Below are 25,201 nucleotides of genomic sequence, written 5' to 3' on the forward strand. Positions count from 1 at the left end.
CCCCCCACCTCCTCTCTCTTTACACACACACACATTTCCTCAGAACCCTCTCTCTCTCTCTCTCTCCCTCTCTCCCTCTCTCCAGAGCCCAGATCTCTCAAGCTATTACAAAGACCTTGGAAGGACTGGATTCTGTAAACAAAAACTTGAGAGAGGCATTAAGAGACATGCTGGAGCTAATGATGTGATCATGGTGGGAATGTCTTCACTGGAGCTGCTGAAACCTTCACTTTGAACGTGTGTGTGTGTGTGTGTGTGAGTGTGAGAACCAGCTTTGACAAGTTCTGAATGGGAACACAAACGTGTCAAAAAAATGAAAGTGAATTATGTATTATTCAGTATCTGACACATTTATTTTATTCGGCTTGTAGACATGAGTAAGAATACAAATATTAAAAAGAGTACGGAAAGAAAAAAAAAACGAATAATTAGATGTCTTGCGGATTTTAAATGATTCATTTCACAAACTGATGTGGCATCCAAAGACAACACGAGAGCGCAGTTGGCTTCCTGTAGGAACTTCATGTTTTGTAATCTCGTCTTTTGCAATTTACAGCCGACGTAGTTCCTGTCGAGGAGCAGAGGTTTCATAAAGCTGGGTCCAGGCCAAGTCAGGACAGAGTCAAATGTCAAAATATCACTCAACTCAAAGGAGAAGTCAAGTCTGCGACTGACTTCTTCTTTTTTTTTTTTTACAGATAATTATTCACCCCCCTTCCCTGAGGTTAAATGTATTAAATCTCCTAATACAGATCCCAAATCTCCTACGTCATTGTTATGTTATATTCTTCTGTCTATAAAACCTTAAAACAGACGTGTGTTCAGTTCTCAAAATGTGCTCAACATCCTGCTTGTATTACCCTCAGATCTGGTTGTTACTGAGCTCAGACCGCAGAGATGGCGTCAGGAGTCTCTCCTGTTCACCATATTGAAAGTGTGTTACTGAGAGCGTGTTGGCGAGTGTGCACGTGCATGTGTGTGTGTGTGTCTGTGTGTGTGTGTGTGTGTGTGTGTGAGGCAAAAAGTGTCAAGGAATTCATTGTCTGTTCTCCACCTGTTATTATTCTGGTCCCAATCAACCTGCTAGCCAGTCTGGAGCCAGTGGCCATCTGGAAACACTGCTCTGTTTATAAACTTGGCAAGGATCAGCACTCCGGGGCTCTGACCTCCCACACAAATCTGGAAACAATTAGAGCAAGACAGTCTGGCTGATTACTGCAAAAGGGCCCAGCGTGGATCCCACTGACGGCTGCGGGGACGCCAGACCCTTGTTAGAGAAAATGCGAACTCAGTACTACAAAAAAAAAACAGAAAACCTCACACCATTATCACGCACACGCACACACACGCACACAGACACACTTACACTTTCAGGATTAAGTAGCTTTTCATCTTAGCGTCTCTATTTTTGAATTTACGACCTGTTTTTTTTTCCGTTCTCACAGACGGACGGAGACACAAAACCACCCACACGCACAAACAAACACAATTTATTGATCTTCCAGCATTGTTCATAGAAATGACTCGCACCTCGCTTTTATGTAAGGAAACTGGCTTCCACCTCTGTCCACATGTTCGCTCAGGCTCATGAAACCTGCCAACAAGTCTAAATTTAGAAATGGCTTAGAAACAAAGGAAAACAATTAAAGGAAATTAATCATTTAGATAATGTTTTTTTATGTTTTTTACGATAAAGTTCAAACTTTTCTCGGCTGCTATAAATAACCTTTTAAAACCCTCAGGTCCATTATGTACACGCAGATGAACTGTGCCTGTGTAATACCAAGATGCTTTAGAGCCCAGGTATCAAAGGCAACTCACGTCAGCTCATGAGGGGTTTCCCTTGCGAAAGAGCAGGGGGTGACGCGGAGGTCACTTCAGATCATGGCGTTATTGATGAATTATCTGTCGTGAGTGCGTCTCTCCAGCCGTCACTAAATCAGCAGCGAAGCTTGTCTCCACATGCAGTATTGTAACTCATGATTAACAAACAAGCGCTTGAGTTTATACAAACAATTGATTGAATTTTAATGAGCTGGATTCAATTTATTCGCATTTGCAATTTAATGTACGCATATATAAGCAAACAAAACCCTGAGAGTCTATTTCCTCTTTGTTATTTTGTAAACTAATGTCTGCGCAGTGGTCCAGGGTCAATATTAATAAAAAATACCCCAATGGATTAATTAACGGAGCATATTTTTCCCGTTAGAAAAGGTCTTATTCATTTCTCACTCGGTATTCAGACCAACAGAAAAGCCTGATAGTGCAGGGATGTGAATATAAAAAACAACAGCACCCATTTGTTACAGGGAAATATCAAAGCTATACATCAAGTCACATGATTCACATTGTTTTGATGGCGTTTGTCCGACAGTGATTAAATCCCCAAATTATTACCAACATACATTTTGTCTTGAAAACAACTCCCACACATGAGGAAGTGGAGCACGGACTCTAGCTCTCTTGCTTTTGGAGATCCAATAATTAGGAGGAGGATGAATCAAGATGATAATTATGATGGAGAGTAATTTCTCTTCCCCTCCCTCACGGTCCCCTTCTCCTCTCCCTCTCACACCTTCAATCTTTCACCAGGATTTATGGTATTCTGTGCTACAGAGGATGTGAATAAAGGAGGACGGGCTGCTTTTAATAAGCAAAGATTATAGAAAAATGGGCTCGAAGCCCAATAGAACATTTCCAGCTGGAAGTCCAGCCTGCGTGTTTAGTAGCAGCTCAACAGCTAGAGTCTAACAAGGAGGGAGCTGGAGATTGAATGCAGATACTACACATGGTACTTTCCTATTCCTGTTTCAGTACTTGTGTTTTTGGCCGAGCGGCTCCTGTGCTCGGATTCTCAAATTATGTGGAAGTACCAACATATTTATGTCAAAATACTCAAATACAAGTGTAAGCAGAGTCATAAAAAAGTCATTTCAGCTAAATTAATTTCGAATTTTAAAGTAAAAGTTCTGGTTTTGCAGAAAAAAGGCCCAATGAATGAGACTCAAGGCGTAACTAGCTTTTATGTTTGAGGCGATAGATAATGCATACAGTTACCTATTTCAGTCCAGTGGTTTCCATCTCAAATGGTAACAGGATAAATATAAAGATGATTATGGGGAAGGAAGGAAGAAAAAAGAAGTTCTGCTTTATAAAGTTCTGTTTAACTTTTTTGAGTTTTCTCCATTTTATGACTGTTCGGGCTTTTACAAGTTATTTGAATTAATGCACTTGGGGAATTTTACGTAGCCTTGTCTCTTTGGTGAAACTGCCAACAACAACAACAGCAACAACAACATCTGATATAGCAAAGGAGTCATAAGCCAGTTGGCAAACAGGAGTGGACAATGCTCTGCACTTTCCAGCTCATTATATTGTTTTGAAGTCAAGTCAAGTCAGATTTATTTATGTGGCACATTAAAAAACATCAGCAGTTGAGCCAAAGTGTTACAATACGATATGGATAAAAAGGTTCAGAAGGGAAATGATAGAATCAAAATCTAAAACACCGTTAAAGATGCAGAGATGAAATAATAAGATAATAATAGACATTAACGGAATCATAAGACAGAATCAGGCTGAAGATGAAAAAGGTTTGGACTTTGAATTAGATTTAAAATTATCCACAGTGGGACAGAACCTAATGTGGAACAGGAGAATGTTCCAAAGCTCGGGGGCAGAGGAAACTCAGTCTGCTTCAGTTTTGAGACGAGAAAGAAAGAGAAACCTACAGATTTAAAAAATTTACTTTTCTCACAATTAAAACCTTTATTTCTCATAATATGGACTCACTCTTTCTAAATTATGAGCGTGTTACTTTAAAGGGTTTAACCTGTAAGTAATTTCAGCTGTTTTCATCATACTTTATTTTGATAGCTGTTACAAGGTGGTGGAGATATTACGCCCAACGCTGACATTCAACTAGAACTAATAATTAAAATAATAATATCAGCCATATTACTCAGGGACATTAATATTTCATGGGTCTCAAACCAAGAGGGAAATCAAAGTGAAATAAAACAGGTGACTGTAATGAATGTGAAATAATGATGATGGATAATCGCCTTAAACTTTTCTCATTACTACTAAATCAGGATTTCATAACTACAGGAAACTCTCGTCATCATTATTATTTCAGTTGTCAATCTTTTCTCATGATTAGTGGAAAACAACTTCAATATTTTTTTATTTTGTCATTTCAAATACTTCAGCTGGTAACACACACATTCAATTTCACTTGTGTTCGTGTGACGTGTTAAGTTTATTCAATTAATTTGTGTGAAAAGAAAATGCTGCTGCCAAACAAACGTAATGGAGTACAAAATATATTTCCCTATATATTTGTGGTGCAGTGAAACCAAACAGAATACACCATAAAAGTACCGTACTGCAGTACAGTACTACGACTGGCATGTTACTTACTAACCTCCACTGTACAGGCCTGAAACCTGAAAGCACATGATAATGAACAAAATACAGCAGTAACGTTGTTGCACTGCAGTTGTAACAATAACCACACATGACATATCCCAGTTTAAAGGTCAGAGAGAGCAGCTAGAGTTTTGACGAGAAGCGTTAATAATGTCAAGTGACTTGTGAATCACTGTCACCTTGGTAACGTGACATGGATTCAGCAGTTGGCCGTATCGCAGTGAATCACAACAGTGCTGCAACAGCCACTTCCTCAAACCCTTCAGCCCCCTGAATAGCTACAGAGCCCATATTGTCATTAGCGATCAATTATTCCCGCTCGGCCTTCTGCCTCATCTAAAATTAGACGCAATGCCACTGCTTAGGAAATCACTGCCTCTTGGACAGCGTTTGGTCACATGTACAACAAAAGAACTCGTGTTGACTAATCGCTGAACCTTCTCCTTGTTTTTTGGAGACGTCAAATGTGGAAGAGAAAAAAAAACAAAAGGGTGAAAACAGGATCTGGACCGGGCAGTGTCGGGTGCCTGGAGCTGGTGTATTTTTGACGGAGGAAGAGCGAGGGCAGTGTCCTTCCTGGTTTTCTACAGCTTCCTGTACAAACTGGAATTTGATTCTGAGCCACTTGTTACATCCACTCCCAACGCCATTGTTTCACTCGCCATTGATCTTTGGTGATTTGCCCCAGTCGAGAGCCCGGCCCTCCGGTGACTGAGGACATTAAATCAGTACTGTACTCAAGTGCGTTGTGGAGGTACCTCTGTTTTACTTATACATTTCTTAATACTTCATACTTCTCCACCAGGAAAACATATGTTTTATAGCTACGAAAAACCACTCTACAAACTCAAATAGGTGTTTTCAGATGCTCCTGCTGATCAGACTTCTATTAAGAGACACATTCAGCCTCAAAAATGTTTATTTCAACAGTACAGGAAGTGCGTTAAACACTTATGTTGCACATGAGTAATGCTTTTTATACACGTCACTGCTGATTGGGTAACACCTCTGTCACACCCACTAAATGAGAGAAGATGAACGTAAGAGCTCGTCGCACACTATTTCACACCAGTTTGAGGAAACATGTAATTTAACCTGGAAACCGAAGCGAAGTGCTGCTCAGTGTTTTCAGACTGAAAGTGCCTTGGTGTAAGTGGGGGGGGGGGCCTTGGAATAATAATACTACTAACCAAATGTCACACACATCTCTTATGATAGCAGGGTTATGCTGCGTTCCAGACAACTCGGATGTCGATAATTTCCAAACTCCTATTTGAAAAAGTGCAGTGGAACTCCACTCAGAGTCCGAGTTCCGACTTGTGAACTGCTGCAAAAATCCTGGGATTTTGTTTATTGCACATCGACACAGGCGTTGGCGCCAAAAGCTCTTGAATGTCGGTGTCCTTACCAAGTTCATCAGTGTCTTCTACATGTGTGGCAGCTCTTTTTCATCCTAAGATACAATTTTCCAGACGTTTTCCTGCTGTATATGCTCACATGGGCTCACTCAGACATTTTCTGGACCAGGGGGCTGGCAGGAAAATTTCAGGAAAATGTCCAGAGTTCATCGTATGTCTGAAAGCAGCTACACAGTCACATCGTGACTTTGGAATGCGGGATGATTGCTCTTAATTTGAAGAATTATTGTGTTTCCCTGCTACCGAGGACTGTCACCAACAGCTAAATTATAAATTCAAGACAGAAATCCTGCAGTTCGTACGACGGTAACCGTTCTAATTTAAGTGAGTCTCCGATATCATGACATTTGGTTTAAAACTCATTTAACAAACACTTAACAAAGAGAAAGCATAAAACAACCATTCTGGCCCAAATGCATTGGCTTCCATCCTGTTATTTATACTGTTTTATCTCGAAACTTAATAATTAATCAGATCATCTGGTCAATTGCTCTTCGTCCTGCGGTGGGGTCTAGACTCCAAACAAAGGGAGATCATCCTTTTGGTGTTTTTCCTCAACATGGATTGAAATTGCCTCCTCCTCACCGTCACCATGTACTGCTTTTCAAAAACCTGCTGGGTTATATGCTGGAGTTTTTACAAGATTGTTGCATATTTTCATTGGTTCTATTAATTCTGTTTCCTAAATTGGTTTGTGCATTTGTATTATTATAACTGTGAATCACTTTGTAAATGCTGTTATGAAAAGTGCTGTATAAACAAAGATTAAAAGTGAATTAATTTAATCTTTTCTTAACAACATGCCTCTCTGAGTAACCAAATACCTGTGTGTGTGTGTGTGTGTGTGTGTGTGTGTGTGTGTGTGTGTGTGTCTAAACAACCCATGCTCATTAGGATGAATAAACATACCTGTCTGTTGGGTCCAGGTGTTCCCTGCAGGTGATGATGCACTGCCGCTCTGCTCCAGCTGCTGGAAACGGGCCCTTATTTCATCAGATGCTACAAACCACCTTACACTCCTACGCACTGCAGGTCTGTCTGAGTCATGATATGATGCGATTGAACTGGTTACAGGCAGCATGATGAATATCTATGCCCCAAAAGTCCTCCATTAGAGATTCAGATGTTAAACACCCCTCTGTGCATGAGCATTAGGCGTTTTATTAGCCTCAGAATAATGTTTGCACAATCAGTTAAATGTATTTAACCGTCGTTGTGTGAGTTCAAAGAGCCTCATTGCAGTAATTCTGCACGTACTGTCTGAACAAAGATATTTAACGATTGCACGGTTACATTCAGCTTTTTTTTTTAACAGAAGAGGTTTCAGCAGACAGTTTGACCAAATTGACTAACGTCCATAAATAATTGCTGAAATATCTGCAGTCAGTTCAAGTGTGAGGCAGCGTTGACATTCCCCTGGAAATCCTCAGCTCGTAGGTTTGCGTCATTCAGATCGGCAAGCTGCCGCAGCTTTGTTTGACACACAGCATCCAGGATTCTGAATGTTCAGACAGTGAGGGTTCTTTCCTCCAATCCATTCAATTCAAATGTAACTTAAACTATATTAATTACAAATCATCACATTCAGTAATTTTGAACCCAAACACTGTTCAATGAACCAAAGAGGAAAGTCCGAGGTGCCTTTACTTAAGTACAGTACAGAACAAATTGTAATATACTAGCTACTAACTTGTAATTACTTCATAGTTGCACTTCACTAATTTCTCCACACTCCCCAAAAATATATATTGCAGGTAAAACTAATAGCTATAATATTGAAGTGCTGCTAACATGTTATTCTTCACTGATAGTAATCCAGTAATCAGTGATTAGTAGAGGTATTAAGATCTTTAATTCATAAGTAGTAGTATATTATTATAATAATATTCATGAAATGTACTTATAGCATAAAAATAAGAACTATGTGACTTATCCTATCATAAAGTATATTACTAGATAACTACTGTTGCATTGCATCATTTTATTTTAACTTGTCAGGCTACAACTTACGATTATTAACAAATTGAAGAGTTAATTGTTTGCTGTGTTACATGTTATTAACTTTAAAAGTCAAAAATTACAATAATGAATAAAAGAAAAGAAGCGTATTGTCATCGAAAACTAAAAGTGTCTCAAACTTGTACTTGATTACAAAACATTATTACATTTCCTTTTTAATGTCTATACTTAAATTTAGATTTCACAGTTGTCAAACTGTAGGTATTATGGGTGTTGCTACTATACTACTAAAAGATTTCAATACTTTGTCCACCACAGATAATTAAGGCATTCTATTCGATTCCACTCTATTCTATACTATGAGACAAATAATCAAACAGAAGCTTTAAAAAACAAGGGATTTGAGCATGAGAATCACGTGTGATGGAAACTGTGAGAAGTGGACAAATGAAACAGAGCAACAGAGCAGGTCAGAAATGCTGCAATAAGGCAGAGTATTACAACAGGAAAAGCAGTGAGGCAGACACACAGCAGCCAAATGCGCTTGTTATCAAGTCAAGTCGAAAGGATTTGAGCAGGGCATGCTGAGCTAACACAGCTGAGTGGAGATGCACTCTGTTATATCCAGTGGAATCCTGTAGGTGGAGTGGATCATCCTCCCTGTATGTTTCCCTCAGAGCATGACACACGACCATCAGTCCACCATCTAAAACACACCGGTCCGTCTGCCTGTAATCACCAGTCCTCATCTTTTATCACCCGGGTGTACCCAGCACTGCATGGTCACACTAGTGAGCTTGTTTGATTAATGTCTCAATTAAAGAACGACGAGGGGAAAAGGTTAGTGAGTGGATGGAGGGAGCCGGTAATATGGGGAACATTTTCTATTTGATTATGTTGGATGGGAGTTCAGGAAAGTTCCTCTCATTGCTCAAGCAACTCCCGGACAGACGGAGTGAGGAGAAGCATTGTTAAAGGAGAGGGAATAAATATTAGAAAAGTGGGACAGGAGCTATGAAATATTCCTGTGAACATCCATCGGATTAAATAGCGTTTTAGTTCCGGGCTGAGTTTGTATTTTTTTTAATGGCTATTCCTTTCTGCAGTGGGCCAGCTGGCGGTGGAGGCTGTGGAGGAAGCAGGTGTTCCAGATTTGAGTGGCAGGTGGTGATCTATGCAGATCTATGCAGCCGGAGTGAACCGCCAGATAAATCCATAACTTCTTATTACAGCGAGCCGGGAATCCAAAAGGCCAAGTGCAGAAACTGGAGATTTCATTTTATACCAAGTAAGAATACAAAATACACACATTGATGGTATTATACAAGTGAAATGTGCTTATCGGAGAGTTTGATTATTGATACCGCTCCCGTGTTCGTGGGTAAATAGAGCCAGGAGACAGGAGGAAACAGTCCGAGTGTTCAAAGACAATAAAATCTGCTCTTATCAGCCTCGTAAACTTACTATATCGTATATATATATAATCCATTCAAACACTAAAATAAAAGAACGAAAAGTTGAGGTACATGCAAGACCATCTCATGATCAAATGTTTTCTCACATATTATAGAAAAGTGGTTTCCTTTGTTGCTAAGAATTAAATTAGATTTCTACTACTCTCTTATTTGTATGGTAAATGTGAAGCTACAACCAGCAGTCAGTTAACTTAGCTTAGCATATGCTATGTTTACAACATACGAAACCAGTTGACCTATTCTAATTGTGTGTACTTTTATCAGTGTTTTCAATACATATATAAATATATAAGAAAGTAGAACAATACTTTCTTTTCACAAGTTATTGAAGTATTTTTGTACCATTCTTTGACTTATTTGTTCTGTTTTCAGTCTTTCAGTTCAAAACCAGGTCAATTTCCCAGCTAGCATACGGATGTGGGCCACTTCAGGCAATGATGCGACACTTCTGGCCTTAATGTGGACTGAACAAAATGGATGTGAGCCTAATGTTGCCCACTGGCAAAATGACAAATGCGGTGCTCCAGGCAAGGTGTAATCTGGATGTGAACCTAAAGTGACCAATGTGGTAAATGGTGAATTTGGCCCAAATAGCACAAAACTAATTTGGGCGACCTTTGGCACCTTTGGTAGACATGTTGTATTGCTATGGCTTTCTTGTGGCCCAGATCTGGTAAAACAGGAGCGGGCCGCCCATGTGCCATCACTCCACGTTGTACAGTATGTGGGCTGCATGTCAGTGTGGCAGTGTGACAGTGTGGGCCAAATCTGGGCCAATGCAATTATGCTATGTGGGTTCTTTGTACGTGTAGACATACTTGGCCAATGAGGCCGATACTGAGAGACTGTAAACAGGGGTAAACAGTTAGCCTAGCGCTAAAACCCTTAAAGCTCACCTAATCACAGGTTATATACAGAAACTGAAATGTAAAAACAATGAGGGGTTTACTGTTTCCACCTGTTTCCAGTCGTTGTCCTTGGCCAAGTAAGTAAATCCATTACAAAAACAAAAGTGTAAAAAACTTTTAATGGTTTTACCTGCAGTTATATTTTCTTATATTACGTTTGTAATGACAATCTGTGCTAACTGGTGAGAAATAAAGGTGCTGACAGGTGGATTGTGTTTCCTTTCCCTGGTTAGCTGTTTCCCTGTTGTAAGCTTGTGCTAAGTTATTCTGCTAGTTTCGTATTTACTGTACAGATGTGTCATTTTTATCAATCTTCACCAAAAAAGCAAATGTATTTTCCTAAAAGGTTGAGTTGTGCATTTAAAACATCAATAAACCTGGAACAATAGCTGCACCCTTTTCAGCAGGTGAAGCTGATTTATCATTTTCAAACCTTCAAGAGAACCGGAAAATCACAACACATGATCCCTGTTTGGGAAATCAATCCCACCCTTGTCCCAGCGCTGTGATCTCTAAACATTAGCTCTGAAACTATTTACTAAAACAGTGGTGGCTCCAGGCTGCATGTTTTAACTTGCTGTCTGTGCTCAGAGTCACAGCTCGCAGCCCAGGAATGTCGGGCTTTTCTGCTCGCTTGGGGTGGTGCTGTCGCTCCCACCGTCAGTCTATCATTATACCAGAGTTGACACAAACATAGGCTACACAAAGATGCGTGCACACACAAGAACACACAAATACTGCAAGGTATCACATGAAAGATTTAGTCCCAGCACGGGGGAAAAAAAACCCCATCATGATATTATGGAATGATGAAATCCAACATTCAAAAAGCTTTGGAGAGTGTTTGAGCCGATATAAATTATGGATGAGTACGAATGTTGTGTCGGCGTTGATGCATTGTGCTCTTGGACCACACCAGAGCGCGTTCAATCGAAACGTTAGCACAGAAAGCAGCCCCGTGTTCACCTACACACATCCACGGAGCCGGGCCGCATTAGGATGATGATCACACCTGAACTCTCAGAAGCTCCCGATGATCAATGAGACTATAAGATGAAAAGGAGAGGATTCTTTTTTTTCGCGGGACAGAAAGTGATTCCAATCAATTTGAAGAGAGATGCACGCTGAGCCACTGAAAGTGTTGAGAACATCCTCACCTCAAATGACATCTGATCTCTGTCAGAAGCTCGGGTAAGAAATAAAATCGACTTCTCCGCAACTCCTGTGAAAAGTTTAACGCTCTGTGAAAAATCCGACAAAAGTGTGGACAGTGATGCAAGACAAGTCGTACCACCCTCTGATAAGGCCCCATGCGGAAATGTCGCATAAACTGTAATTAATTAATTAATTTATTAATTGCTGCTCGGTCATTTACTGACACTGTAAAGATCAGTTACTACCTATGAATGAGAACAACTTTTATTATTCTTTAACGAGGCCTCTTCAATGGACTGTTTGATGGCCTCCCCTCTGGAAAATGGCCATTGTAAAAGTTAATAAGCAGGTTATAAACGAGTGGTGTCCTGAAGCCCTTTTACAGAGGATAAGTAACAGTCCACTGCAGAGCTTTCGCTAATGAGTTGAAGGGCTGGAAGGACAAGCGGTGTCTTGCTAACAGAGGATTCTCCACAACCTGGCAACCCAAAGGTTTTTCCCTAATAATCGCTTATAACTAATCTATAAAGCACAAACATCAATAAGGCCATTAACTACAGTTTATAACCCCTTTATAAATAGTGTCCTATCAGAAAGAGGCTAAAGAAATGTGTGATCTTTCCTTATATAATCCCAATGTGTGCCCCCTGTGTGGATCTGCACGCGAGTTTTACGCTGACGTGATCATTGTGACAGAGCCTGACTGCAGCTGGAGGCATTAAACTGACAGGCTAACACCGTGCTTCCGTCCTGGTCAGGTAATCCACCTTACAGGTCACCGTCCCTGCACATCTCAGGGCACATTATGTGTTGTCCCCAGCTCCTGGTGCATTGTCAATATGAGGGGACCAGCAGATTATATAACCTGGCATTCATGCACAGTGTGGAAGATGCAAAAAGGTGAAGCGTGCACATCCAAAAGTGTGTTGGATGGCGTATTCCAGCTTTTACGTCGTATTTCCAAATATAGTGTCATTTGCTGCTTTTCATAACATGTTAAAAAAAATATCTAACCCAGTCAGATTATAACATTTATAATATAGAAATAGTATATTTTTTCTTGTATTAACCATATATAACAGTAGACATTAGATAAGTCATTACTTATCGGTCATTCTTTTTTCATTCATTCATTCTTTTTTTAAATTATGAAGGAATATGTGGGTTGTGGATCATGTGGCATTATAATTTATATTTGTTAAATATGTTTATAGAGAAAAGTACAGTGTGGCCCAATCCCTGTCACATAGATGAGTCTAGATTTAAATTAACTCAACAAAAATACATCAACAACAGCACTAAACACAATAATTAAAACATACCTTTCACTATCTATACCATAAAAGTGACCTCAAAATCACAAACTGCACTTTTTTCATGAATGAATTATATACTTAAACGTTTTTTACTGTGAATAAAAAAACAACAGATGCAATTATTTCCAGGCTATTTTGTCTCTTTTTTTGTATATTTTAGTAATTAAATTAATTATGAATTATGTCTTTTTTGTGCTATACATTAATCATGTGCTTAATAAATCAAATTGTACTACACAGCTTCCAGTCCACAAACAGCCCTCTTTTTCTTAAGTCATCACATTTCTCATTTTGAATAAACAGCTAAATGCTTTTGTTTCGTGAGGAAAGCTGTGAAGTGGTTTTGCGAGCGATGAACTCTTCACCTTCGCCTTTGGGCTCTTCGTGGAGGAACTTCCTGTTGTTTTCTCAGTTGCATGGATTGAAAACTCTGAATGGGTTTGGAAAAGCCTCCTTATAGTCTTGGCCCTGGGCTGTGATTACAAAATAACAGCTAGCTGAAGGCGGTATGATGATAATATGGAGATAAGAGCTACTTGAACCTGTCCTCTTCACATCTGCACACCCAGCATGTCTCAATGGAAAACCAAGTGGATCTTATATTGTTTAGGATAATGACTGTCTGCAGTTCCATAATGCATCGCTCTGCAGACAAAAACTAAACTGAACAATAGCACCTTAAATGTGTAGGAGTGAAAACTGGTGAATCGTGAGGGAGAATTCATATAACTCCGCTCGTTGTCAGTTTCCTCTTCCTCTATTTGTGCAGGTTTATTTCCCAGCGGTGAGACGTCCACCGTGCACGTACGTGTCTCGGGAGATTGAGTGACATCCCCTGCTTTTAAGAGGATTTTATTTTGTGAAGCTGGGGAGATGGACCATGGCGCTAATCTATTCTGACACTGCCATGCTGGTGGATCTGCTATTCAGCCAGGCAGAGCAAACAAAGGAGGGAAGGAAGATCGTTTTTGCTTACTCTGCCCTCATTGTTAAGAAGCTCCACTCCTTCAGGTGATAATTACGTCTAAACTTTGTGTTTTCTTTATCCCCACGTCGCCACGTGTGCTCCACTGGATGTTGAGAATAACAGGAGCATGAAAAGTACCTGCTCCAGACTCGGAGGCTTAAAGGGGTATATTTAAATTCCTGTGGATCCAAGTTGTTGGGCATTGACGTGATCTTTGATTACCCAAAACCAGCATGAGGGTTAAAAATCTTTCACATCATCTCACTTAGGGGCCTCTTCTTCTTCTATTTTTCAACACAGGCTGAAACGGTTTCTGGATCTTAAATTTCATCGCTCAGATCAAAATGCAAACATCCTGGAATTTTGATAAGTTCTGGCTAAACGCCGCCAAAGTGAGGAAACTCGCTCTGTGTGTCAGAAATAAGTTTGCATGGAACATCTTTGAACCACTCGCCTTAGGCCTTGCATTGCCACTCCTATTAATAAAAAAGAGAAAATGTTTTCAACAAGTGTAGCACACGGTGAGTCACATCTCCTTCAGAAGATTCACATTTTTCACACCAAATCTTTTCATTTGCCTTTTCCCCTCCGCTCAGACTCTTCTGCGCGGATGATTACTGTTGCTCTGTGATGACAGGAATTCCACCTGACATGGCCAGACTTGCAGGCTGACGCTGGTCTGTGATTCGCTGCTGTGTATAGGCAGCTACAGGTGCCTCTGTGGCGCAAACACAGGGAAAGCAGATTTTTAATCAGTTTCTTTTTTTGCGCAAGGAGGCAGAGTGATGAATACAGAGGAGGCTTAATGGAGAGAATGACTGGTTATATTAAGAAATACGGCCACATTTCTGAATAACTCATCAGTGGAAAAATGAGAACTCTCTGCTGTAATGCCTCATAAGTGCTCGGGCTATTACGTACCCTCTTAAACTCGAGCTTTAGGATCAGTCCACTCCCATAAAAACCAACATTCAGAATTTTAAATATAACTGTTGAGCTCTATTGAAAGACGTGTGCCTTTATTTAAATGTCTGTAAATGCATTTGGGGTGGAACATAAAAGAGACAATCCCTGGGATTGTAATGGCTGTTATGATGTATTATCTTCCACATATGCCTCCACGACATGCATCATAACAATCCTATAATTTTATGTTGGAGCGCCGGGATTTTCCAGCTCCTACATCTTGCGTCCAACCCAGGGATCTGGTTAGTTCTTTCAGAGCTGGGTGGTGACTGAGCCCTCCAACTTGTCCCGACAACTCAGCAGGTTGGGCACTTCTCAATAGAAACACCTCGGCAGCTTCACGTCTGCTACCTGCACCTGCCACAGGCAAGTGCTTCTGCCTCACAAAGGCATAACTTAATGCCGGAGCAGGTCCCAGCCTGCATCCACCCCCCGCACCTCCCCTGCATCCTCTTACTCAGCCCTGCCCTGTTGTTCTGCTGCCTCATTGTCAGACCACAAGGAAGGCAAGAAAAAGTGGCTACTTGACCTTCTTTGGTCATTTTGTCCGCTGTGAGTTTCACATCCGAGGGTCACGTTTACCCTGGAAGAGTCGCTGGATGGAGTCCAACGTTTAGAGTCTGTCCGAGAATTTGAAAGCCTCCTGGTATTATGGCTCACAGAGTGAGCAGCGCTGGTAATGCTGTTTGCAAGCAGCTCACAGTGTGTCTTGTACATTAGCATATCCAATTTGTTTCCTGCACCGGCCCTGTGTGCTCTGTGATCAGACGGGGGTTTGCTAAGTTTTTATTAAAGGCTCCTTTTCAGGCTTGCTGCAGTCTCCCTCCACAATATCACTGTCAGTGTTGCACTGAAATGTCAGATTTCCACAGCTCAGACTGTAAAATGAAAGCACTTGAGCAACAGTGCATCAGTAAGACAAAAGTCAAAACATGATCCCTCTGTGCTCATGATAACCCCATGATGCATGCCCAAACAGATATTATTTTGAATTCCTCCTCCTTTATCTCCATCTTCCTCCGCATCTGCTGCCAATTACATCATCGTAATGCTCAAGTTCCTGTTTCCTCCCTCGTTGAATGGCTGATCACCCCTCAGTGGCAGCCGAGCAGACCCACAAAGGCATACATTTAGAAGGTGCACATACTAGTGTGCTGTGTGAGTAGATGAAGGGGAGTTATTAGTGTCAGAGAGATACAGACGATATCAGGAAAAAGTCTGAATTATTCTGCTCCGGGGGGTGGAATTAAATTCATCATCAGAAATCAGCTAAAATCTGTTCTCTGAAGCGTGAACAGGTGGTGGACAAAATAACAGAAACCTGAGAATGAAATCCAAGCTTGTGTTGTCTATATAAGGCTCATAATGTTAATCTCTTGACGAATTTGGACAAAAATAGAATACATTTTATTGCAGATGAAAAAATATGTTGATTAATCAATTATAGCGATAAGCAATTAATTCATATTTGAAGGAAAAGTGAAACAAATGTTGGATTCTCCCTCTAATATGAATATTTGTTGGCTTTCACACGTACATTAGATAACATTGAAATGATTTGGTGTTGGACTGTTTGTTGGAAAACTAATTATGGGGCTGCTGGCTGAAATTGATGACATCAACTTGGGCCTTCGGAAATGGGGATTTGCATTTTCCAGCAGGAGACCAAACAATTAATTGATTAATTGAGAAAATAAATGGCAGATTGCTCATCAGTCATAGTTGATGACCCCAAGTCACAAATTTGCCTCAATGGGCTTTACAATTTAATATTGTCATACGTACACAGCAGTTACAATGGTAAGGACTTGTTATTCAGACGATGTCATATTATTATAATTACAATAAACACCTCAGTAACATCTGTCTGTCTGGAATAATTAATGGTGACATGTTGACGGCTTGTCAAAAACAGGAAAATTACACAAGACTACTTTTTTATTAGTATTTGTTCTGATTTCTCCAAATTATAGTTATATGTGTTTCATTAGATTTCAATGAATTATTTTGTAGACATTAAAGATAAGAAAATAAATGAATACAAATTAATTAAATTTGTTGTTGTTTTCCTGGACAGATTGTAGTATTGTTTAAAATGTATGTGCAGTAGTTTGGATCTGGCTTATACATATATACATATGCAGGATAAAGATTAAAGTATTTGGTATTGAATTGGGTCCAACCAACTTATACGGTAGCCTATTGCTATTATGTTGTCCACATCCAGTCATCGCAGTAATTTCCAGGCTGAATACAGCAGAGCTTCTTGGCCCAGTTGAGGAGTTGAGGTTGAAGTCATGTATATATTGAAAAATTCCCTCACATAATTGCTTGCAGCACATGTTTTCACTCCTCACTCTGGGACTTTATTGTATTTCTCACTCCTGACTCTACTTTGAATGATGCACAAGAATGTAGGTCAATAAGATGAGCACATAGCTGCTCCGTTCTTATTGTGCTCCTGGAAAAAGCCAAGTCATTTGTCATTGATTTTATTCCCCCGGCCTTGCCTCACGATTGCTCTTGCTCCTCTCCTCCTACCTCTGAGGGAGAGAGAGCGAGAGAGTGTGGAAAAGGAGGGCAGCTACACCTGTGGCTGCTGAACAAGTGTATCACTGTCTGGGCGCTCTGTCCTGGCTTGTCGGGCCTTCGTACCTGGAATGTGCCGGTGAGACAATCAGGTGCAGCAGGCGCGTGGCAGCTTGCTGCGGGGAGAGATAACCTGCTCTCAGACGGCGAGCGGGGAACAGCGGAGGACTCTCCACCCCTGGTCGACACCTCTCTTAAACCCTGAGACATGCCGGTGCAGAGAGAGAGAGAAGTGACACAGCGTCGAGCACGGTGGATGATTTCTAAACAGCTCCTCACCGGGAGTAATGTCAATGGATTCATCATTGTGTAGGCTTGTTTGACTCTCCCAGCATGACTCACTCACAGGGTGGAGTGCTGCGAGATTTTGTTTAGCCTGAGGGGGAGAAAATTTCATTTCTATCAAGAAAAGGTCATGAGCAATGTTCCAGCTTCACAGGAAATGCATCAACGCACATAATTGGATAACCTATCAGTTTTGGGGGCACCGTGATTGAAGTGACACTATTTGCCGATGATATTTGGTCAGCTGGATTGGAAGCGCATGAAAAATGAGTATGAGAATCTCTCCGCCTGCTCGGGACCAACTGTTGCCGCGGCATTAATCATTTATTAGGATGTGGATGCAAAACATCTTAAATACACAGAGTTATTGAGCTTTAGATACCGTCATTAAACCGCTCAAAATCTAATTATAACTCTGATTTCCAACCAGGTATAACCAAGGCGTCATTGTTATTTTCATTGGCTGCCTCATGTTAAGATTTCTCTGAGTGATACAAATAACAACATGACCTGTAAACTGTTTAATTTTTTGGGGAGTTATGAGCCCCCCCTCCCTCCCCCCCACTGTTAAACAACTTCACTCTTGGGTCACCATGTGGTTATATGCTCTCTTTTTTTTAAACGAGACATCACAGCCCTTCACTACTTGTAAATTTAGATTAATGGTCTGATAACAACACGTCTCGTATTATCTCCAGGCAGTTTTGTTAAGCTGCGCGATTTTCTCCCTTCTGAGGGGAATATTATTTACCACCGTAACCCAAGCAAGACGTTTTGAGGAGGAAAACGACCCCTCTCAAGTGTTCATTTTTCCAGAAAGTGTGTGTTTTTGTTGTCTAGGCTTTCCTTGGTGGCAGTGAACAAAGTGTTCTACTGTGGAGTAGTTTCAGCAATCGCAGACACAGTGTCTGTACAGGGAGTTCCTGTCCCTGGCCCAAACCCACAGACCAACAGCAAAGAAGGACAAGGTCGACCATTGCCTCTGCTCTCTCCTGGCATCCAGGCAGAAGAGCTTTACCTCACCCTTCGAGCTGTATTCCTCCCGGCTTCATGTCAGTGGGTTTATTTTGCAGCGAGACGTGAGAAAAAGAAGCGTTTAAGACACATTTTTACTTCAGCACTAAGTCAAATCTGCTTTTATTAAGGCAGTTTTTTTTAATAACATGAAGACATAACATGAAGACAGCAAGAAAAAAGGCAAGGGCAGTCGTTAAGATGAGAAGATCAAAAACACTCTGTATAAAAAGAAGCCAGACTGAAAACTTTGGGGAGCTGGTTCACTTTGTTTTGTTGGCAGTGTAATATCATTATGGTTTAGCTAGCAGCCAAATGAACAGCCTTGTCATTCAAATGTTATCGCAGGAGAAGACTGGCTTCTGTCTCAACTTCATGCAAGTTGTCTGAAATTCCAAACTATCCAAATAAATAGTTTAACACTGTGAATGATCCGAACCATGGTTCAGCTCCATCCGGACGGACACCACCGGTTTGGGTCGCATTCGATTTTGGTCTGAGTCACCTCTCAAACCTGCACCTTGCATTTGCTAATTATTTCAGTTATGTGTGCTGTTAATTTTTGTATTGAACTTTACTGGCTTTTATATTTTTCTCCCGAGGGTGACTGGGAATTTAAATAGCTATATATCAAACTCCAGCTGCTTTCAGACTTGCACTGAACTCTGGATACTGTCCGAACATTATCCTGAGGGGCTGCATGTGAGAATGCGAATGTCCGACTGGGACCCTCGGGATTTCAGAGGTCTGTCTCCAGCCAGTCCCCTTGTAAATAAATAACTGCAGAGAGTTCAGACGAGCTGATGTGAGAAATCAGCAGGAGGTCATCAGCAGGAGTCACCGCCAGCGAGTGGGCGTGTTGATGACGTTTCTAACACACGACAGACGCAAAAATGCAAAAAAAACAAAAGAAGCATCGATGTGCTGTAAACAAAAACACAAGATCTCTGCAGCAGGATAAATAACTTCTGTCTGCTGCCTCACCTGAATCCTCCAGAGGTTTCTGTGTTGTGCATGTGTGAAAAGGAAAACTCCGGAGAAAGTCCGGACCCAATTCTGCGGACATCCTCCGGAGTTTATTGTGCACGGCCCCTGTTCAACAAACTGATAAACTAAACAAACTAAACCATGTGTTTCCTGTGTAGTCTCTTCTCAGAGCTCCTGTTACTGTAAAACCACATTTCCTTCCATTTCCCAGTTGACCATAAAAAGAAGATATTGCTCCATTAGCTGGGCCGTGTAGTAAAGACTTAAATTCAAAACATTGCAGTGCTGAGAAGCGTTGTAGCTTTTTGAGCGACCTACCGTTTGAGGTAAGGGACGTCTGTTTGTGAAATATTCTACAGTCCACGTTGGTTTAACTCTTTGCTTGAGCAACCAAAGATTACGAGTCAATTATCAGAGGCTGGAATTCCAGACTGTGCTGCACATGATAAGAGCAGCTCAGCGGTTGTAGAAGATAAAAGCAGAGACACTCACCAATGAAAACACCACAAGTCTTATCAGATCCCGATAGACTTTGTAGATCCTCCCTAATCTGTGTGTGTACTTGCTTTGAAAAAGCTTTCACTGTCACATTAACTCTGCCATATGTGATTCGTCACCTCGGCCTGTGGGGGAATACACGCTCTATTGTTTTTTATAGTTTTTTTTTTGTGAACGTTTTATTGATTTACATTTTTTCAAAAGAGCTGTGTGCTCCAGTTAAATTCATCATCAGAAATCAGCTAAAATCTGTTCTCTGAAGCGTGAACAGGTGGTGGACAAAATAACAGAAACCTGAGAATGAAATCCAAGCTTGTGTTGTCTATATAAGGCTCATAATGTTAATCTCTTAAAGAATTTGGACAAAAATAGAATACATTTTATTGCAGATGAAAAAATATGTTGATTAATCAATTAATCTGTTTTATTGATTTACATTTTTTCAAAAGAGCTGTGTGCTCCAGTTCGGTTCAAAGCAGACGAGCAATTATTCCTCCACAAATGAGAATATCCGTTAAATCTGGATAACATTGAAGTTTAACTGTAGGAGGTTAAAAGAGAGAGCGACAAGATAAATGTCGCTCTCTTGTTGTTTATTTTGGAGAGGTGACTCTTCAAAATAATGAAACAAGTCTTCAGTCAACACAAAGAACCCAGACTTTCATAACTTGTCGCTCCCTAATACACTCCAGTGATGCACGTGATTATAAACACACACCTCACGGGGTATTGCACATGATGCACAAGACTTGTTTATTTGTGGTGTGACGCTGACAGGGAGGTTACACGTCCTCTCTGACAGCCGCTGCACCGGGCCTGCGGGGGTGGGGGGGAGGCCATGCCTGCTCCCAACGTCATGTTTACAGATTACAGAGTCCATGCACTTCAGCTGCATCGTGGGGGAATCTGACCTTTGACCACCTGCTCACGCTGACATCATCGATATGTTTGGAGCCATGAGGTTACGACTCAGTGTGTGACTAAAGCAGAGTCACTTGTTTAAACCTGACACGCCGATACACATCAGATAAAATAGTTTGAGAGCGTCTGCATTTAATCTAGGGCTACAAAAATCATGTTTTGGCTACTGAGCAGGCTGGAGGGAAGGAATGAGCTTGAGCTGTGTGACCAGTTTTTTTTTTTTATGACTGAGAGGTTTGGCTTGGTTTGAAACACTCGATTAAAATCACAGCTGCCGAAACGTAATTTGAAAAACGAGCGATTCATTCTTATTTATTAGTTTGAAAATTGTAGGACTTGTTACGAAACTATACTTGGTAAAGGTTGGACGTTTTTATCAGGTAAAACTATTTATTTTTTATTGTCATCAAACACCATTAAAGACTAAAACACCCACTCACATCTGGCTTTTGTCTGCAATGGGAACAGATACAATCGGCATTACTCTCCTAGACTTCGATTTTTACCGGCTCCGATCGGCAGTGATGGAAATATGACACCTGATGAACGCGCTAATTTCTTTTTTGGATTTCTTTTCAAAAAATGGGCAATGGGAAAAGAGTCAATATCCTTTTTTTAGCAAGTTTTCCCACATTTAAAAAAACCCTGCATATACCCACTGATTTAGGTGTAAAAGAGGTATAACGCACCAAATGTGTATTCATCCATTGCTGAAAATAGTCCCTTACATATTGACTTTTTCACTCCAGTATGAGTTATGTCAATAAAACCTTTCAGTGGTTCGCAGGTTTAGGAAATTAATTAAGACTGTTTTCAATTAAACTATAAATATATACTCATAACCCAAATGTACCTCTGCAGTACAAAACAGGAGGCTTAAGGACAAGTTGAAAATCTGAAAGTTCAGAGACAGAGATGAATGCAATGTTGACTTTGTTCTTATCGTGTAATTTATAGACAGTAATACAATATATACAGTTCTTGAATATATTGAATAGTCAGACTCATTCTTTAAAGAAATTGTTTTGGGAAGTAATTCGATTGGCTTTGTCTCTTGAGAGTTAGAGAAGAACTAACTTCCAGCCAAGAAATACACACGTCACATATGCTCCCTTTAAAACCACAACTCGTGATCTCCCACTTTGATTTTCCACAGATTAAACGAACAAGATATAACATCGTTTTTCAATAAGCTTTTCAAATGCTTATAAGCAGATTACCTTATACCTTGAGTTGTTTTTTTTTCTTTTCGCTAAGCAAAGACCAACTAACCTGCTGCAGCATCATATCGATCGTACAGAGCGGTAGCAGCCACCTCTTGGCGAGAAAGCATAAAAGCACATTTCTCCAAAAATACTCAACTGTGCTTTAAAAAGTATTGTGACGTCTCGTAACTTCACCTCGAAGTGGTTCTCAGTGGTTCTTTTTCAAACGCCAGAAATGCATTACCATACATTATTATGGCAAAATAACAACTTAAACATACTGTCCCTTTGAATTATGTAAAACAAATTGTACTTAGAATTGCACCGCTTCGCTTAACGACTCTTTGATGTGACACCCCGCGGAGAACAAAGCACAACAGGCCTGCGCTTCATGATAACAATACAATTATAGGACATTATTGGCCATGGCCACTGCTTCTTTTAACACATCATGCCAGTGCAGGCAGACCCCCCCTTTGGGAGCTCCCTTGTCTACACCACATCCTAGTGAGTAAGAGCCGCTCCAGACGCTGATGTACTGCGGGGCCCTGCCTTCTTCTCCACACCTACCCCACCGTGTCATCATGGTCAGGGCCACTCGCTGAGCCGTAATTACCTCGGGCTGACACGCACAACAAGGGAGATGCCTTCAAGTAAACACAGTCCAGATTCTGGCCCAGCTCACTTCAAAGCTGGAGCGCGCTGATAACAAAGCAGACCCTGGAGAGCGCCCCACCAACCCCTTTCCCTCTCCCCTCCCGCGGAGAGGGTGGCCGGGGCTCGGGGGTGGCTGCTGGGGGTGGCGGGGGGGGCGGCAGTGGTGTGAGAGAGAGCGGGAGAGGAGAGGTGTGAAGTGGCTTTTGACAGCACAGCACCTGCCGCGTCTTCACTCGCAGGCAGCTCCTCGCCATTTGTCTCGACTGACCAGTTAACTGTGGGATTATAGAGGCTGGGGGTCAACCAGGAGGCATGTTGATGGGGAAGGGTTTGTGTTGAGAGAGTTGGAGGGGAGGGGGGTGTTGTTGTGGGATCGGACACGCCCTCTGTCATCCCAGTGGAACATTCCAGCTGTATGTGGCAACTAACACTACTGTTGTGGGATGATGACACGTCTGCCCCCACAGGCCCTCGATTCATATCCAGTGCTGCGCTCAGCGGCATTTCTCGTACAGACGCCATCATCAGTCATCTCAAGCCGGTGGTTTTTCCAGTGTAGCTCCAGTCGCAGAGGCCTGAATTACAGCTAATTCCAGTGTCGTTAGCGTTATCTCCTCACACAATCCGAATGCCGCTCGTTTGCCTTTAAAGTCGTCCCCTTATTATCCCACATCACTCAGTGTCTTCTCCCTATCAGCCGGGGTTTTTTCTCTCTGCGGCTCGCGACACAGCTGGACTGGGGTCTCCTGTGATCAGTCCACTGGAATGAAAGCATCGGTGCAGACCAAGCAATCTCCGAAAATACTCAAAGGCTGCGGTGGAGGCGGAGGAATGCACCAATGACAGACAATATTTATGACAGGGAAGACTGTGACTGCTAGCTCGGAAACACAAACAATCTGCTGCTCGGAGGGGGTTTGTTATATTGACGCAGTGTTTATAAGACTCATAATTGCAGAATATTCCTGTGTACGCGTCTTTGGCTGCCTGCTTTGTTATGTTTGAAATCTTATAGCGCTGAGACGTTTCCAACTCGGCTTGAAAAACACAGAAATATCAAGAGCGAGTTGTGTTCGACATAAATAAAAAAACTGGCAGTCCCAGAGGTGTTTTCACTTCATTGTGGACTGTTCTGTGGAATACTGTTGTAAACATGCTTGTATCTGTTTTGTTCCAGTGATTGAGATGAACACATCTGGAGCCAAAACACTGAACAGTTTTTTGAAAGGACTCATGACACTCTGCCAGGCTAATGGTATTTCATGGAGCATAACCTGTCAACATGTGTCCCCCCACACTGAATTCATTATTTTGCATCCCTGCTACTTCCAGTGTTACAAGTACACATGAAATCGTTTGTTTTATTAAAATTTCCCCTTTAAAATTTAAATTAGAGTGCATACCTTCTTCAAGGCCCAACAGTCCCCTTTAATTCAATCAGGCTGCACCAAATTGCTCACACTCACAGATATCAGCCCCCTAAATATCTGATTATTTTTCATTTCAAAATCCAATATGTTATTCTCTGGGAAATTTATGAAAAATTGTTTTAAAAGCCCTATCTGGGGTACCTGCTCCACACAAGTGAGCTAGCGGGCGTCCTCCACTTCCCACGAGCCAATATATGGAGTCTTGAGCCCGTGCATCGGCCTTTGCTGCGTGTCTTCCCCGTACTCTCTCACCATTTCATGCTTACGCTCTCCTGTCAATAAAGGCAAAAATGCAGCAAAATACATGTTAAAATAAACAGAAACAAATAAAAAACCCTATCTTGCAGTATTAAAGGCAGTGAACAGAAAACACGTCTGGATCTGCCCCTTTTTCAGATCCATGCCTTTCTTGGCCCATTTTCCAAGTAGTTTTGATGAAAACATCACCTCCTTGACGAAGGTAATCATCTTTCTTGATCAATTAAGTCAAGGACAGACTTAACACTGTGTTCTTTTACTGTGGGATAAACTTCTTAAAACTTTGGCCCTGATTCAGGTTCTCAGCTTCTTGGTTCATCAGACCAAACAAGTAACTGAAGTGAAAACTGAAAAGGAAAGAGGTCAGAAAATCCCTTGCTTATATGCCCATTAGATTCTTTGGTAAATGTACATGTTGGCAAGAGGAAACGTCTCTGGGGTTCCTACAATCAGGGGTTCATCCTTTAGTGAGCATGGATACCACACCAAATCCTCTGGGGATCCAGCTGTCAAAGTTGACATGTTGGCGTATAGAAGGTTCACAGTGTCCAAATAAGGGAGGAATATGCGCATGTATGTGTGTATTATATAAGTTAACCCACTCAGCTTTAATATAGTGGTATTTTGCCCATAAGGAATTAATGGTCAGGATATTAATAAAATGTTAGTGTTCATCCTCTTGGGAGCATGAATCTACCACAGTTTTACTTAGTGTACAAAATAAAATAGCTATTTTTCTTTTTCTTTTTCTTATTTCTC

At 41.2% G+C, this 25,201-nt stretch overlaps 1 long non-coding RNA gene across 1 annotated transcript; it reads left to right on the plus strand.

The window, feature by feature from the left end:
• Positions 1–6,774: 6,774 nt before the first annotated feature.
• On the plus strand, positions 6,775–10,391 carry LOC118118074. Its single transcript, XR_004697864.1, has 3 exons — positions 6,775–6,884; positions 8,918–9,099; positions 9,659–10,391. It is a non-coding gene; the product is annotated as an uncharacterized LOC118118074 (long non-coding RNA).
• The last annotated feature ends 14,810 nt before the right edge of the window (positions 10,392–25,201 follow it).

This window comes from Hippoglossus stenolepis, chromosome 11 (assembly GCF_022539355.2).
Source record: "Hippoglossus stenolepis isolate QCI-W04-F060 chromosome 11, HSTE1.2, whole genome shotgun sequence".
NCBI classification, from domain to species: Eukaryota; Metazoa; Chordata; class Actinopteri; order Pleuronectiformes; family Pleuronectidae; genus Hippoglossus; species Hippoglossus stenolepis.